Below are 18,799 nucleotides of genomic sequence, written 5' to 3'. Positions count from 1 at the left end.
CAAAAGCAAAAAAACAACAAAAAACAAAAACAAAAACCAACAATACATAAACAACAACAAACGAAACATACAATAAAACAAAACACACACACCAAAAAAACAACAACAAAAACCCAAGACAAAACAAAACATACATACAAATTCATACCTAAGTGAGAAAATAATAGTTGTGAGGATAATATATTACTGGAGACAATCAATGGCAAACTGCACAGGAAGGATTGCTTTCCAATCCCGCGGTCTTCATCACAGGCTGGCTTTAACTGGCATCCGTGGCACAATTATAATATTCTGGCGTATTTCTTATCAAATCAACACGAGCAACCAAGTACCAGTCACGCCACGTGGCAAATCTTACTTAGACATGTATAACATTAATTTAGGGATTCAGTTGAGCGGAATCGAATTTAATTAGTCATTTGTTATAAGTAGCGTCATAAAATCTGGACAATACTGAAGCTCTCTGAACAAGAAGTTACAGGCAACGGTCTGAAAGCATGTTGTTCATGGTGTAATTGCCTGGACTGGCATGGTAGAGAAATCGCCATGGGCCGTTAATGGAAATATAATAAGGGACATAAAATCTGCTGCGACCGCCTCGTTAAATAAGCTAGTATTGAATATAATAAAGGGATATTTTAATCTCCTTCATTCTCTTTGAAAAACTGATATCGATGCAATAACGGTTTCGCTTTGATGTTTAGGCACAATAAGCTGACGAGCGGTTTTATAACCATGTTATTGCTCCCTCAGCCCAAGATCAATATCTGAAAAAAGATTGTCGAAATCGTAAAACTTGCATTTATGTCGTGGATCTGGGCACGATACAGGCGCGAAATGATCGAGCATGTTGATGTCATTCCTAAGATGTTTTGAATAACGAGCAGCCAATCAAAAGCTAGGGTTGACTTCAGCGGTTTCCACGTTGTTGCCAAGCAGAAAATGCTTGCAAGGTGGCGCTCGCCGAACAGAGGGCTTATCAGCGAGACAGTGTATTATATAACATGTCAGCCGATAATACTGAGTTGTATTGTCTGTGAAATTTACGAGAGTGTTTTTTTTCAAAATGCAAGATCATGTAATGATTGGCTTGTGAAAGAGGCCAGTCGTGAATGACAGTTTAGCGTTTTAATGCCCGATTTAGTATTGTGTTACGATCAATGGTTTCTGGAAGCCGTCATCATCAAAAAGGTGGACAATTGCGGATGAGGAACAACAGGATTCTTCATCTCATTGATGTGAAGGCAAATTGTCTTCATTTTACGGGCTCTTTAGCGCTGGAGTGACATCGTGGCCATGCCTCTCAAAGGATACAGTCACGGTGTTCCTGGAAGTTGCTTCTGGAAATGTAATTTTATGGAAATAAACCTAATCTGGAACTACTGTGTTTGACGCAAATGCCTGAGGAATCGCCCTTTGTAGAACCTTTATCAAAAGCGGGATTATCGTTATTACAATCGTTCGATCTTTGATAACTGCTTTAAGGAGCAAAAACCTCACAATGGTACACGCGTGAAGAAATTAAATGACAGTGTCGTGTTACACATGCATCCTGATCAAACTCTCCCCGGGGTGAGTAATGGAGGGTCTATGTTGCAGCATGTTATAGGACTGCTCAATACTCCATATGAAGTACAATGATAAAGTAAAATGTGGGGAGGCATGTCTTTCACCTTAATAACAATTGAAGGGGTAAGAGTTCCAGTAAAACACATCACGCAGAATCTAAATAGAAGCATAAATGAATATATGTTTGAAGCCATAGTGAAGCGTTATCGTAGCTGAGTTGATCACACGATACATTTTTAATAAGAACATAACTCCATTTTTTAAAGATTTAAAGTGTAGTGTTGCATATTTGGTCCAGAGGTGGTCACTATAGGTGTTCATAGTAAATATTAATATGCTATAATGAATAATGGCAAATGGCTGGTTAAATTCATTCTCCACACGTGATGATACATCAGTTTGAAAGCGAAAGAATATTCGATGTGCTTGCTTCTTTTTGTCTCAAATACACGCCAAAACTGCATCAAAGTTCCTTCATCTGTCTTGACAAGTGGTTTTTATGTTCACAGTTCAAATATGCATCGATCTGTTAATCCCGATAGCCCATCTCGTTATCAGTGCTATCAATTACCAGCTCTCGGTGAATTTATATGATCACAGATACTTTTGTCTTTGAGCATGTATTACATGTCGCAAAAATAATCAATATGTGTTTTAACCCTGGTAGAATGCACACGGGCAGTAAAGTAGAACTGTGTTCCTTTTAGAGCATGCATGTTTTCTTGTTAATGAGACAGACACTATTAATCGGTTACTCAAGAATATAAAAAATCAGTCTAATTTGATATCAAGTACTGAGGAATAACCAATATTTAACGGATAATGTTGAATATAATATTTCATATTAACATAATATAATGGAAATAGTGGTTTATTTTATTTTTTAGCATTCATATCAAATAATATTAATAATATCATAATCACTTTTCGTCCATGTTCTAATTACAATAATACTCTATGTAACAGACACCATAACAACATCGTCTTCTTGTGAGTGAGTTTGCTTTAACGCAGTATAACAGCATTCCAGTTATATCACGGCGTGTCAGCTGAATGTGGAAGCAAAGCCCGAAGTGATGCAGGACTCATATGTTTACCACTTTGGTGAAATCCACGACCATTGCCTTCGTTATGTTTGTAAAATCCCAAGATCTTTTAGGATAAAGTTATAAACTGTCATCACTGCTTTTCATAGAGCAGGACAATTGTGATTGTGGCTTTAGTAGACCTGTTGGAAGTGACGTAAAGACCGTGTTCATGACATCAGCAATATCATGGTGACAGTGAGATTAACAAAATAATCTGACCTCGAGAACTCGAAATCGCAATGCAATGATTACTCGCAATACGTATCTGACTGTGATGACCCCTTTAAGACGACATGAATGGTTTAATCAGAAGTGTTTACTTCATATTTATATTCATCAATGTGTATCATTAAAAATAATTTAACTTGAAAATATCACTCAGTGGGTTGTAACGTTACATATGGGCAGCAATGTCTGACATACCGCATACGACGTAATAAGCGCCCAGGGCGCTCTCAAAATTTGAAATAGGGGGCTCTTATTAGAATATTTTTGTGTGTTGAAAGAGCAGAGTTGAAAGATTAATTTCGTGGTCGTGTAAAGTTATATACGACAGATATATTTTTCCAGAATTTAATTGCCCATAATTAAGGGTGCATATAACACACGAGTACGTATTATACGCGAATAAATAAGTCTTGTATACATTGATCAATCGGAAGGGGTGCTAATTGGGATTGTTCAAAAGCCAATATATTAGCAATTATCGCCGTGGGCGCTTATTCCGTCGAATACGGTAATTATTTATTGCAATGTATGCTTGAGGCCGAGCGGTTCATGCCAACAGCAAGAATACCACGCAGTCCTTCCTTCATTTCCAAGCATGGTAGGTATTGCGAGCCTTCCAATCGGTCCAGCTGAGCCACGTGGCTCGTTCTTTATCCAACATTGCCCACACGCTAATCCATTTCTGACGGTGTTTCGTCTGGCTTCGGGGTCCCACGATGGCCGTGAAATGACTGAGGCCTCGACTACAGGGCTAGGTGAGTTTACAGTGGAGTGTGAAGAAGCTCCGGCCCGTCACTAGGTCTCTAGGGGTGGGGTCGGGAATGTCGCACCTCGCCCCTAATCATATGCAGACTTGGACTGAAATCCACTTGCACCTGAACGCTACGTCGTTCGCTGAAATAACGTTATGAGCGACGTTACTCAACGCCATTGACGGCTTCGAGGACAGCAAACAATAACAGGAGGGCTGTCGGAAAATCCACCTTCTGTGTTGAAACAGTTGACGTAATGTGAATGCAGACACCTGACAAATACCCCAGATGCGATAAACGGTTACATTCCTGCTCGTTGGGCAATTGTGTTGTCTATATTACTCGCGTTGCCGTGAAGCGAGGGGTCGCTAAATTGACGGCGTGCTCTACTGATTACGTTGGATGTATAGTCAGCTCAATCCCAATCTACCGTGAATTCTAACACATTAAAGAGATGAAATTGGGACTTTTGATGATGAGACGCTAACGTTGTGTTGAGCAATCAAGGCAATATACTTTAGTGTCATTTTTTAAGGGCAGCGACGTTTGTGTTGTGTCGCACGATGAAGTTTCTATGCGATACACATACCTTTGTCGACATGTGACAAATATGTATCTGCATATATATCGATATTATGGGAACGTTTCTCGATTTAAGGAACATCGCTACACATTACCAGTAAATACTATAATCCTTATCGCCAAAGGACTTTAGATCTTCCTATCGTGTAACCGGTATTCAGTGATTACACCGACACTTTATGAATCCAATTCAATGATAAAAATTGTCCACATATTATACTCTGATCAGTATAAACACTAACAATAACACATATGTCTTCTATGTTCAACAAAACTCCTATAGTTTGTAATACGTCCCATTAAAGGGGGTGATCTCCGTTAATACAACCCAGAGTTTTAATTATTTAATCTCCAATAATTGAAAAACAAAAAGACAAAAGGTTTGTTAAAAAACGCACAAAATTAAAGTTTCATTGATATTCACATGCTATCTTAAATGTGTCCTAAAATAACCATGAAATCATACCTGGATCTACAGAACTGGTGAAACAACTAAATTAAACATTCACATGACAGGATTCAAAGATAAGAAAGAACATAAAAATATATTTTTTTGCAGACGCTGAGGTGTTGTTAGATATGGGAATCAAATTGTAATCGTTTATGCGCTGCTATATTATCATCATTGCAGGTTTCATTTCGACAAGTCAGATGAAGAGGGTGCAATCGTGTTTGACATCACCACCCCGTAAACCATGTTGGAATTATTTTAAACGACTCGTGACGTTTAAATTATACTTTAAAAAGGAAATGGTAGTAATACATCAGATACGATTGTGAAATCCCATTCTGACCCAACTCTCCAGTTGCCTGTCTTAAACACGGGGTGGCCACCAATCACTGATACGATTTATAACATTTCTCCATAAATGCCGAATTAACATTCCGTCTTCTCCGTACAGCGAGCATTATCACGTGTGTGCGAGGAGTTCTAAAAGTCACTATCTTTCTTTACAAATTTGATCCCCTCTGTGCCGTTAATTTGGCTTTTAGTGGACAATTTGGCGGCCGCTATTACAAGAATTGGTTACTGGTCGGCGTTAGGCTGATTGTTTCGGTTACCATGCCGGCTAGAAGTAGCGATTTACAGGTAATTGCTGTGATATTCAAATAAAACAGGCTTATCAAACTTCGCCATCGCACAGATGTTCTACAAGGAGCGATACTCCCACCCTTGCAATTGTCACCGAGTTGGCTGACCGTGACCAACAGGGGGAACAGTTCAAATATCTGGCACTTAGGGTAGCTATGTAAAGCTGCCCATACAATATACCCCGTGATTTAAGTTTCAGTATTTGAAATTAAAATTGTTTTATGGTGTCAAATGGGGAATTAATTGCTTCGAAAAGAATTGTGGGACACCTTTGCGACATACATCTTGAGATATGTGACAACCAATCTTACCTTAGTCTTTCAAACAACTAAGTTTCGATTCAAATGTGTTTTTTCTAAATTGTGTGGCACGTTTCACAAAGAAGTCACATTCCGACATCTCTTTCAAACATCCCTTTTTCTATTGAACATTCAGAACGTTTTTGGAAATTCCTGACATTGCATTTTGCCGGATCATTCTGTAGTGTCGACTCTGTCTTTGAAAGTATTAATGAGCTGGGGGCAAAGCACAGTCGCCAAAGGACCTGAATTATGCTGTGCAGAGTTTCGCCCTTGAGGTGTACCAGAACCCTATTATCGTGAATCCCGGTTTGCAATCGTGAGTGAGTGAGTGAGTGGGGTTTAACGCCGCTTTTAACAGTATTCCAGTTATATCACGGCGTGTCAGCTTAATGTGGGAGGAAAGCCCGAAGTGATGCAGGTCTAAGACGTTTACCACTTCGGTGAAACCAACGAGCACGGGTTGATGCTGACAAACCTAGAAACATAATTGGGGCGAATCGGGGTTTGCAATCGAAATTTAAGATTCACTAGTGCTTTCTCTTAACATACCCAGTGTGACTATATCTGCGTTTTCGAGCATTTTCCTTTCAACTGGACTCCAGCGATTTACAACTGTTTGATATTATGTTATATTGTTGTAGTTATAATTATTAAACCAACAACAAAACCTCGCAATAACGTTATTTTGGAATTAAGATTTTTAAAACTAAACGATATGTTTTATCTGTATTCTAAACTGAAGGTACATAGGAACTGTTGATGTTGTATTTTAAAGGCTAGTTTTTAAGATCATAATATTTTGATATTTCTCTAACAGCTGTTGCATATCTCGTCAATAGCTTGTTCAGCAATGATTATATACTTTTTGGTTTGATTTTGAGGGCAGTACATTTAGTCAATTTATTTCATAAGTGAGTGAATGAGCGAATGCTGTTTTACGCTAATAATTCAGGTATATGACGACGGCCTGTAAATAATCGAGTCTGAGCCAGACAAACACGTGAGTGAGTGAGTATGGTTTTACGCCGCTTTTAGCAATATTCCAGCAATATCACGGCAGGGGACACTAGAAATGGGCTTCACACAGTGTACCCATGTCGGGAATCGAACCCGGGTCTTTAGAGTGACGAGCGAACGCTTTAACCTCTAGGCTTCCCGACCGCCCCTCAAAAACGTGACTGATAGCAGTAACAATCTACGCAATTGGACACGCACACCACCCAATCCTCTTTGGTCGTCCACGGGGTATTATTCAGCTAATTAAGCTGAATAAAAACCTGTCCCTGATGAGAAAATCACTGTACAGAGAGATGAGAAGAGACGTCATTACTTTGTTGATAAACACAATAGTATAAAGGAAGTAAAACTTGGAAGACTGACAGAATGTATGATTGTGTTGTCAGCTTCCTGAATAACCGCAACAGCGCCATCACAGAGGGCAGCGATGGTCATATATTTTTTTTATGTCACAACAGGCCCACGAGTTGATTACTGCGGCAGTTATCTCCCCCTGCTCTGGCGGTTTACATCCTCATCTCAATTGTTAGTGCTCGCTGTATTTTATTGTTGCGCGATGGTACTGGGATAAATTAGTCAGCCAGACAGAAATCATTGAACCAGAAGCATTACTACAATTGCTGTTGTCTAAAAGTGTCTTTAGCAGTGTCTTTGGCATTTTAATTATTTCTTTACTAGTGGAAGTTCTTCAGGGACCAGGATGGGGAGCAAGTTAGGTCAAATTGCCAAGCTTTTCGTACTTGAAAATCGATGTGTATTGTCGCCCAGATTGTCATATATGATTAAAGTCAGACGCGCTCGTCGTAAAATAGATTGGTACAACCAACGTTGGGTCTACCAAGGTGAAATTGCCGCTTCCCGTGGTATTTGGGAGCGAGGGGTTAAGGAAAGTAGATATTATGGTGTAGAGATATAAGCGACAAGATTGGAGGGCCGACGAGTCATAAACATGATCGTGCCTCCCTCTTGTGTTTTAATTGCTAGGTTTGCCTACAGACAGTTATGAAGTGTTCAGGAGAAACACTTAGCCGGATGGAAGTCTGTAAAACCTAGAATTATTGGGTCCAATTTTCTCCGCTCCCTACTAATTAACGGGTAATGATGCCGTGATAAGATGTTACTGTGTACTGACAAGTGCTATAGATTCCAGTGTCACATCAGTAATGGTAGTACACTGATACCTTTGTACCCTCGAGTAATTTGTTAAGCTGATGTGTATGGTGTACGTGGAGACGCTCCTGTAGGTGTGTTGTGTTGGGGGTAGAGGTGCGTGCTCGCTGGGGATCATGGGGGTTGTAAATATGTCATGCTGCATTAGTAATAAAAATAATGAACACCACATATGTTGCTACTGTTGCGGTTATTGATGAACCATTGTCTTACACCGTTGGGATCCGTATCCTGTAATAAGGTAGCAAAATAAATGTATGGATATTAATTGCAACCTTTATGTCTTGTGAGTGAGTGAGTAAAGTTTTGGACATTATTTAAGTCCTGCCACTACGCTAAATGTGTGTGTGTGTGTGTGTGTGTGTGTGTGTGTGTGTGTGTGTGTGTGTGTGTGTGTGTGTGTGTGTGTGTGGTGGGTTGTGTGTGTGTGTGTGTGTGGGGGGGGGGGGGGGGGGTGTGATTTGGGTTTTGGACATTATTCAAGTTATATCATTACACTAAATGTTGGGGATGGGATGGGATGTGTGCGTGGGTGGGTGTGGGGGTGTTTGGGTAAGAACGTGGGTTGGATTTTGGAAATTATTTAAGTTATATCACTACACTAAATGTTGGAGGGGAGGGGAGGGGAGGGGAGGGGATGTGTGGGTGTGTGGGTGGGTGGGTGGGTGAGAGTATGAGTTGGATTTTGGAATTTATATAAGTTGTATCACTACTCTACATGTTGGAGGGATGGTGTGTGTGTGTGTGTGTGTGTGTGTGTGTGTGTTTGAGTGTGTGTGTGTTTGAGTGTTTGAGTGTTTGTGTGTGTGTGTGTGTGTGTGTGTGTGTGTGTGTGTGTGTGTGTGTGTGTGTGTGTGTGTGTGTGTGGGTGTGTGTGTGGGTGTGTGAGTGAGTGAGTGAGTTGGGTTTTGGACATAATTCCAGTTATATCACTACGCTAACTGTTGGAGGGGATGGTATGTGTGTGTACGTGTGTGTGCGTGTGTGTGTGTATGGAGATGGGAGTGAGTGAGATGGGTTTGGGACATTATTCAAGTTTTATCACTACGCTAAATGTTGGACGGATGGTGTATGTGTGTGTGAGTGAGTGAATTTGATTTTGGACATTATTCAAGTTATATCACTACACTAAATGTTGGGAAGGGGATGGGATGGGATGTGTGGGTGCGTGAGTGTGTGGGTGTGTTGGTGAGAGTGTGAGTTGGATTTTGGAATGCAAAAGTCAGCGAGCCTGATCACCCGATCCATTCTGTCACATACGTAGGTTGCTCGGGACCTATTCCAACCCAGAACCCGGTGTGCATTATATACTGCGACAATGCTAGAGTTTTATAGACAACGGCGGATACAACACACGTCATCAGTCTATTGTGTTGCTTCTGGGTGCACTGAAGCAGCTTTGCCCACCTTCCCCCAAACTGCACCTCCCTCCGACCAGATTTGTCGCTACGGTGCGATCAGTGATGTGCCCTCGATTGAATGCGGATCAGCTTTTGATATGGCATTTTCATTCAGCGATATCTTGTCGTATCTGAATGAAATGTTTACTTGTACTGTTCCTTTGAAATTTATCTCAAAGTGGATCTCATTATTATCTTACACAGTGACACCCTGGTATGATACCCGGTATGATACCGTTCCCATTGACGTGCGTATTACCTAACTCGGGATTGCTGTCCTTTATCTACATGTAGACACAAAAGTAGCTGTCTGGAATGTGAGGTTTCCGGATAATCGGTGTACGCTCTAACAAGTGATCACTGCAACAAATATGTCATACTCTAGAGCAGTCTCTCTTACAGAGGGGTGGTGTGGTGGCCTAGTGATTGAAGTTTTCGCTCGTCACGCCGAAGACCCGGGTTCTATTGCCCACGTGGGTACAATGTGTGAAGCCCATTTCTGGTGTCCCCCGCCGTGACATCGCAAAGATATTGCTTAAAGCGGTGTAAAATCATACTTACTCACACACTCTCTTACAGATCCCTTAGCCACCACTATATATACCACCATAACTTTCGATCATGTTGCGTCATATGTGATCCCAACAAGCATCCTTTTTTTCCCAAACTGTATCTGCGATTGTTGTTGTAATATGGAACAGGCTTAATGGACGTCATCAAACGATACCCTGTAAGACCTGAAGTGAGGTGAGGTGAGGTGAGGTGAAATGGGGTTTAACGTCGCGTCCAAGATTATTGCACTTATATAGCGACGTGCATGTACGTGTTTGTGTTTGTGTGGCTGCTTGTACAAGTCCGGACTGAACCCGGGTCTTCGGCGTGACGAGGGAACGCTTTAACCACTAGGCTACCCGACCGCCCCCAACTGTATCTGTAAGTTCATGAACTTGAACTGATGTCATGTTTATTCAATATATCTAAAACATGCATAAAGACAAACAAATGTTATTCAGGTATATTTATCGGAGTTATTTGGGAATAACATTTTGATATTAGGAAACAAGTATGAGCCTTCATGAATCGTTGAGATAATCAGATTTATTTTAATTGATCATGAAATAGGGACAGTGGTAATACCATGTAAAAGTAAATAACATTCAACATGTCCATGATAATTGAAACTTCTCTCAGTTGTGTGAGGCTAGCGTGAGACACACCGTGAGCTGTCTACAGATTCATGTAAGCTGTTACAACTCAGACAACATACATAACACACGCATAAAGAAGAAGGGATTGATGGACACAAGAACAATTTGTTTATACAACCCAAGTGTAAGTAAAGTGGGTGTTCAAGAACTGCAGCACTTTACACGCAGATTGATACAGGACAGGTGTTCTCTTGCTACAGGGGCCACGGGTGGCCCAGACGTCTAAGGCGCCGCGATTCCCTGTGCAGAGTTGCTTCCCATGGGCAAGCCAGAAACCTATGATTGTGTGTTCGAATCCCGGTTCGCCCCGATTATGTTTCTAGGTTTGTCAGTACCATACCCGTGCTTGTGGGTTTCACTCAAACGTTTGAGACCTGCATCACTTCGGGCTTTCCTCCCACATTAAGCTGACACGCCGTGGTTAACTGGAATACTGTTAAAAGCGGCGTTAAACCCAACTCACTCATAACAGCTTGTGTATAGGAACATATATGTTTTAAAACGTTTTTTTCTATATAACTATTTTGAGCACCAGTATTAAACGTAACACTGTTCTTATTGAGATATTGAACATTCACTGTGCAGAGTTGCGTCCCTTAGGCGTGCCAGAAATCTATGAACGTTGGTCCAAATCAGGGTGTGTCAGCACCATACCCGTTCTTGTGGATTTCACAAAAGTGGTAAATGTATAGGACCTGCATCACGTTCCTCCCAAAGAAAGCCGACATGCCGTTCACAGCGTTGTTAAAGCAAACACATTGACTCATTACGGTCACCCAGAGCTCCGTGGGAAAAGTGCCCAGCTACCTATACTGGAAAGCACGGGACGACTACATAGATCGGGTGGCCAGACTTCGTTGATTGCGTGTCATCGTACCCCTACGGCGTCGGACGTTGCTCATGATATCAGTCATTGGTTTTATTTGTCCCAGACTCGATTATACACAGGCCGTCGTCACGTAGCTGGAATATGAGTGAGTGAGTGAGTATCCTGTATCACAAACAACAGATAAAGAATTCTAATCCTGACTCATTCATGTCATAATCTGTCTATACGTGGTGCACGTCATCATAATATATTGGTTTGTTAAGTCTTTGAAAGGCATTTAGACGTGATACACATTAAGAAGAGAATTTATGGAGGTCAACTTCTTCCCTATGAGGAACACAACGTTTTGGAGTATTATAAGCTTACTCCTTCATCAGGTGAAGTTGACATCCATATATTCTTTCTCTCTCTCTCTCTCTCTCTCTCACGCACGCACGCACGCACGCACGCACGCACGCACGCACGCACGCACGCACACACACACACACACACACACACACGTAGCTATAATCAGTCCACCAGAGCACTGGCAGAGTCCATTTTGGAACTATGTCACATGACAAATCCTGGACGCAGTCTTTCATTTCTTGACAGTTCAAATTGTTACTCTTTGTCTTTTATTAGTTTCAATTTAAGCAAAAAATAACAAGAATAAAAAAGTACCGTCATATTATACGAACTATATGCGACGGGATCTGACGTTACGCGGCTTACAGAGATTTCACGCAATATCACTACTCCATTGCCGCTCGAGGTGTATTACAGGTGGTGGCATACAGACAAGCGGACTAGGGATACTCGAGTGGTCTTCCCAGGTGGGGTTGACCGTGAATGTGTCGCATCATTTAGGCTGGCCAGTCAAGCGAGATTTTATACGTAAACGTCGACTACGAGCCATACTGAATGATGAAGAGCGGTATCCAGTGACGGGTCGCATCCCCTCCGCTGTTGAGTGGGATATCCGATAAGTCGAAACGGACCGTGGAGGAAACACGAGCAACTAAAAGAGATGTCCAAAGCTTTGATAAGGGATAGTTTCAACTCAATTATGGTGACCGAGAACTTTGAACTGGATATTAAATTTCAGCAAGATAAGAAGAGAAACGAATGTTGCATTAGGTTTTTCTACAATACTAAGTCATTTGGATAATCCCAATATTCAATTTCAGGTTCTAGTTCTGTTCCACGGATATTATGCCTGAATAAAATTTCAAAATATATAAGGACATGGGTCACACCGAGGCGAGAGAGTTAACTGACTAAAAAAAGTCCAGTTTCCACCCTTGCCGAACCAGGCTGGTATTATGGAGTTTACATTTTGGCTGGACTAACGAGTCTAGGCATAGTCCAATCCAAATCGTGCATCGAAATCGAAATCCGGTTCGTAAACTGTCCTGCAGATTTCGGTCGATTGCAGGATTTGCAAAGCATGTGCACCGCCAACTCGTTGTCAACAGATATTATCCAAATCTTTTCATGTTTTTAATCAAGGTGCTCACGCATTTCGCGATGTAAGACCCGTTTTATCACAACATAGACCTTGATTATCGATCAGATCGTCTTGACTGGGCGCCACTGTTTTGTTTGAAGCAGGTTGAGAGGTCGAATCTGATTGGTCTAAAGGGGAGGCTCAGAAGGAACATAACTAGTAATAGCCACTGGTGGCGCTACGACTGAGCCCAGGAATTCCAGCCTGGTTCGGCAAGGGTGGAAACTGTACTTTTAAAGTCAGTTAACTCTCTTGCCTCGGGAAGATGGACATGGGTAGACCTACCCCTAGTCTCTGACAATGTATCATTTTGATAGAAACAATTAAATTGAAAAGTCGTCCAGTGAAATGGGAGATTCAGAACCTGTGGAAAATCTAGAATCACTTATTTAGGGCAGGAGACGGAGACTTATAGTGAGGGGAGGGCGAAAGGGGAAATAATACGGTAAGGGACTGTGCGACAGGGTAGCGTGGTGGTCAAGATTTGTTGGTTCGTCACATAGAAGACGCAGGTTTGATTTCCAAATGGTAACTGTGAAGCCCAGAACACCGCGATATTGATGGAATATTGTTAGAAGCTGCGTACCATCATACTCAGTCACTCGATGCAAGGAGAAATACTGAAAGCTCACTTTCAACCACTTCCTAAAGGGACCACGTGCACAAAGCGGTCGTGATGACGACTAATGATGGCGTTACGACCGCATCGTTCAACATGGACCTGCTTTGGCCAGGAAGGTTTCACAAAGCGATCTCAGCGAGAATTACGACAGCCGTATCACGCTTAGAGTTAGAGTCGCTTAGTGAAATGGGCATTTGGTCCTGGGTCGGATTTACCACTTCTAACTTGCCTAGTCACTCAGTTAGTTAAAATTAAAGAAGGTTCGTACATTAACACCATTTGGTCCAAATCAATATTTTGAAACATAGTGCCTTTCGGCTACATTTCTGGTTTAATTTACTAATTCTCAAGAAGTTAAAACTTGGTACCATTGAATGATTCTGAGGGAATTCAAACATGAGATTCATTTATTGATTCTCAAGGCATTTAGGCATGACTTCCTTTAATGATTCTCAAGGAATTTATACATGGCTACCTTTATTGATTCTCAAGAAATTCATATATGAGGTTCCGTTACTGGGTCTCAAGGAAATGAGTCAAGGAATGCATAAATGAACTTCCATTGCTGATTTTCATGGAATTCAGACATATGACTCCTGTACTGATTCTCAAGCAATTCCAACATGCGTATGTCTCTGATTCTCAAGGAATTTATACATAGCTTCCTTTTCTGATTCTCAAGCAATTCAAACGTGAGCGTCCATAACTGATTCTGAAGGAATCAAACACCTTTTGAGTCCGATTTCGACTAGTGGTTGAGATTGGCTGTTCTCTGGCGTTGACGTTTTGTATTTTAGTGATTCTCAGGCAATTCAAATATCGATTTTATTTACTGGTTCTCAATGGATTTAAACAATTGAAACGGTTAGTTGTAAGCGTGTGGTTCCGCGAAATTGGAATACAATGCACTTGTATGAAAGCAATTGAGAATTGTAGACGCCATAAGCTGGAGATGATGATATCTCGCTCGACATGAAGAGCAAACTCACGATTGAAAAATCGAAATATAAACTTCCACCCCAAAAGCGGTAATCTAATGTCATAGGCCAAACTTTGGAGTGTTGCCCCTCTCAGCCGTGCCAGGATCCGAAAGTCATGGCCCAAAGTTTTAAATGCCTGGATCGAGATACCCGAGATGGAATCTTAACCTTTTCAAGAAATTCAAACATTTTTCCTTTACTTCTTCTCATGCAATATGTAAATATTATCCCGAAGGACATGTGCTGTGTCGGTGCACCGTACCCGACCTCGATTCTTAATTTTTAAAGCAGTTTAAACAAGTTTCCTTTACTCTTTCTCACGCAATATTCAAATATGAACTTCCTTCACCTCAAAGGTGTATTTACGTCAGGCGTCAGACGTTGAGATGGTACAGGTGAAACTCGCCACGCCGGATCCCCAATGGCGGTGCTCTTTTGACGCCATTGTCTATGTTAAGGGTATAATGTGCACACCGACAATGGGATCAACATACCACTCTGTCATCACCACTGCTGCCAGGCTCTTCATGGCTTCCGGTTGTTTGTGGATTGCCTCCCTTGGCGTAATGGACCTCTTCACATGTGCTTTGGGAAAACAGGTTAACTCCTTTTTATCTTTGAAAAGTTATGCTTGCTGTTTTATCAAAACCTAGGTTATGTTGTTAAGTAAGGGCATCGTACGTGTGTTTCATCACCGATATGTCTCATCGACATGTAACTTGTACGATGTGTTTTTTCAGGTGAATAATTGACTTGCGTTTGAATGTGTTTGTGACTGGTTCCCTTAATGGGGCAGGTTACGCCCACCTTTTCGCGAACACCTAGTGTTGATTATGAAAAGGGCTTTGTCGCTTTTCTTTCAATGTATCCAACTTGATAATCTGACCTGAAGGCAACACTTTGCAGAGTTGCGTACCTTAGTCTTGCCAGGATCCGATAGTCATGGGTTTCAATACCTGGGTCGACTAGATTATGATCCTTGGTTTGTCAGCGCCATACCCACGGTCAGGCTCACAATAAACTGACACGCAATAATATAACTGAAATCTCTGTAAATAATTTAACTCGGAGGGGTTGTAAATGTAATATTGTCACCAAACACAAACTATACAGACATCTCCAGAACAGCTGTGGTATCAATGAAGTTTTAAATACATCGGAGTTGTGAGTGAGTGAGTGAGTGAGTTAGGTTTTACGCCGCTTTTAGCAATATTCCAGCAATATCACGGCGGGGGACACCAGAAATGGGCTTCACACATTGTACCCATGTCGGGAATCGAACCCGGGTCTTCAGCGTGACGAGCGAACGCTTTAACCACTAGGCTACCCGACCGCCCCTCGGAGTTGTGAATCCTGTACTCAGTTCCCTTTCGTGTTTTACTACCAGCAATGGCCCGTCAAGCAACAGCCCTACTCTCCACGCCCTTAGACTTGCAGTGCAGTTTACAATACTATTTAGGGAGATTTTACAGGTGCAGCAATGGGTCCGAGGAGCAGCAGCCCCAACCTTCACTCCACAAGCCTTCTTCCAGGACACACGAGCATGATCATCAGCTGGATTGACATGAAAGAGTGTGAGTGAGTGAGTGAGTTGGGTTTAACGCCACTTTTAACAGTATTCCAGTTTTATTACGGCGTTTCAGCTTAATGTGGGAGGAAAGTCCGAAGTGATGCAGGTCTCAGACGTTTACCACTTCGGTGAAACTCACGAGCACGGGTATGGTGCTGACAAACCTAGAAACATAATCGGGGCGAACCGTGAATCGAACCAACAATCATAGGTTTCTGGCGCGACCAAGGGACGCAACTCTGCACAGCGAATGGCGGCGCCTTAGACGACTCGGCCACCCGTGCCCCCGACATGAAAGAGACACGAAAGCATAACGATATAGTGTACAAAGTGAAAGATACCTTTTAAATATCATCACTGATTATTTTTATAACCAAACATTTGCTTTTTACTTCTAAAGATTAATTAATATCCTGTAATGATTAACGCATTTTGAAAATAGTTTCTGAAGTAACTGTCAAATATCGGTTAAATTCTTCAATTCCTCAGGTGACCTGATAAAGTTGACGCGACATTAAAATGTCAGGTTTGTCGGGTCATTCGAAGTTATTAGATGAGAAAAAACAACAAATATTACACACGTAAATGAAACAGTAGAGCTAATTAGATGAACAAGCTCAGATCGTCGATCTGTAACGAAATAAATGACAAACATCGTGGACCCAGGACAAAGATTGTATGACCGTCTCAATTACTTTTGAAACCATTATGTATATGTTTAGTTATTTTACCCGTGAAACAACGTAACGGTTGAGTTAAAAGTAAAAGTATAAATATTTTTCGCATGCAACATTGGAGGGAGACAGTGGTGATTATCCGTGAAGGTGTTTGTGAAAATGACAAGATGTCGTTTGGGTCATGTCTCGAAAACAGTAGATTTTAAGGGCGATTCAGCCCATATGAAAATATGGCAGTAGTGGTTATCTCCCTTGAATTAATCTTCTCGTGCACGAGCATTCGTCACCACTCGCCCCATTCCGTAACCTGCACGAAGGCTCACCCCAATATCAATGAATGTTTTGTTACGACAAACCAATCAGATTGCGCGTATGATTTCAAGTACTTCAGTCGAAGAATACCTCAGTAATAATTTTTGACTTTACATATGTCTTGCAATTATATACCCAAGATACAATAAAATGTGTTCATTCATACTGTATAATACCGTAAGTCCCGATGTCTTTTAAATATAATCCAGAATATATATACTAAATGGAGCAAATATACGCGAATTATTACGCTACGAGTTGATAATTCTTTTATCTTTGCCCGTTTGCGTCCAGACGGAACCAAGTTGCAAAAATGGCCACGAGAGGGGCACGAGTCGGTATTCGGCTTTTTTCCGGAAAAGCACGAGTTGGTCACGAATGATTCACAAGATGACGAGATCTGCGTTGTGATCCCTATGAATACGAATCAGACGCATTTTTGAGGAGTCATAGAATGTATTATATCATAACCCGGTTGATATCTATGAAACATCTGTGCCTTTGAGTTGGGGATCGATGCCTAAATTTGGACACTGATCGAGTAATTCAGAAATGTTGTTTCGTGTGCGGGGGTATATTTATAAATATAAATTATGCTTCGTGTTTCTCCGTACACATGGTGAAAGTGAGTGAGTTAGTGAAATAGGTTTTACGCCGCTTTTAGCAATATTCCACTGTTATCACGGCGGGGAACACCAACCATGTGTTTCACGAAGACTATACTTGCCTACATTTTTTTAACATGGTTAATATGATTATTGAATACTGGCCCTGGGTACGTTTATAATTGGGGATCGAATTCTACATAACCCCAGGAAGGGGGAGGAAGTCGTTGTTGTCACATTATTAATGATAAAAAAAAGTATAAAAAAAATAAAAATAATATATGCCTCAGAGTTTTGAATGTAAAAAATAGTTCATTATTTCTAGTGGTTGTTTGTAATACGATCATGTTCCTACTACCAATATTTCAAAGAGCGTCAAACAGCTCTTGCTCAGAATTTGTTTGATCAAGGTAACATCATTCAAGGCCTCAGTAAAGCTTTCAAAAAGTTTGATGGTAGACATGTGGAGGACATTTACAAATTTGACGCATCAGTGACAAAAATGATGTCCGATTCAATCCCCATTTTGACTGGTACCATGTTCCCGCGTTTCTTCAGGTGAACAATTGACTTGCCTTTGCATGTGTTTGTGACAGATGCCACGTGCTCCTTTTCGCGAACACCTGCTGTCATTACTTCAGTGTGAATATAGAGGAAGTTCCCTGCAAGATCCCGAAAACACTGACCCGGAAGTGAACATACCGCCATCTTGGATATTGTATGCCTGTAAGGAGAACCGCCCAATTGGCACGGGTGACCCATTTTCTTCTCTTCACGTGATAAATCAGTTTGGAAATAAGTTATTTTCAACACAAAATGGATGTCTAACGACACAACACGTGGTTTTTTGTAGGATTGTCGGAAACAACTCAACAGAAACCACCCAAAATTATTAAATGGTATTTCCCGTTTATGTCTGGTCATCTTTGACGTCTTGAAAACCGATACTTGAGCTGCTAGGACCACAGCGAACGAGCTAATGTAGATTTCACACACTGAGTACGCTGAGCAATATACTCGTACGGACTTCATGACGGCGGTCTGTACATGTGAATAAGCGTATCCTAATCAGTCAACCCAGTGGATGATATTCCGAGCAACGATAACGTTTAACGACGAGGTACAATGTCACAAAATTACCACTGGCCATAGAGCCTAACTACGAGTTCTCAATTTTTGTCAGCTCTTACGACAAACATGGTGTGTTTCAGACACTGTTTTGACACGGAATGCCAACTATTATCACAATTAATTGTCTGTCCTATCATAGTTCTTTTCATGAACTTGAAAAATCAATGTTGTCATC

Source organism: Haliotis rufescens, unplaced genomic scaffold, assembly GCF_023055435.1.
Source record: "Haliotis rufescens isolate VD_foot unplaced genomic scaffold, xgHalRufe1.0.p SCAF_16, whole genome shotgun sequence".
NCBI classification, from domain to species: Eukaryota; Metazoa; Mollusca; class Gastropoda; order Lepetellida; family Haliotidae; genus Haliotis; species Haliotis rufescens.
This window is presented reverse-complemented; position numbering follows the sequence as displayed.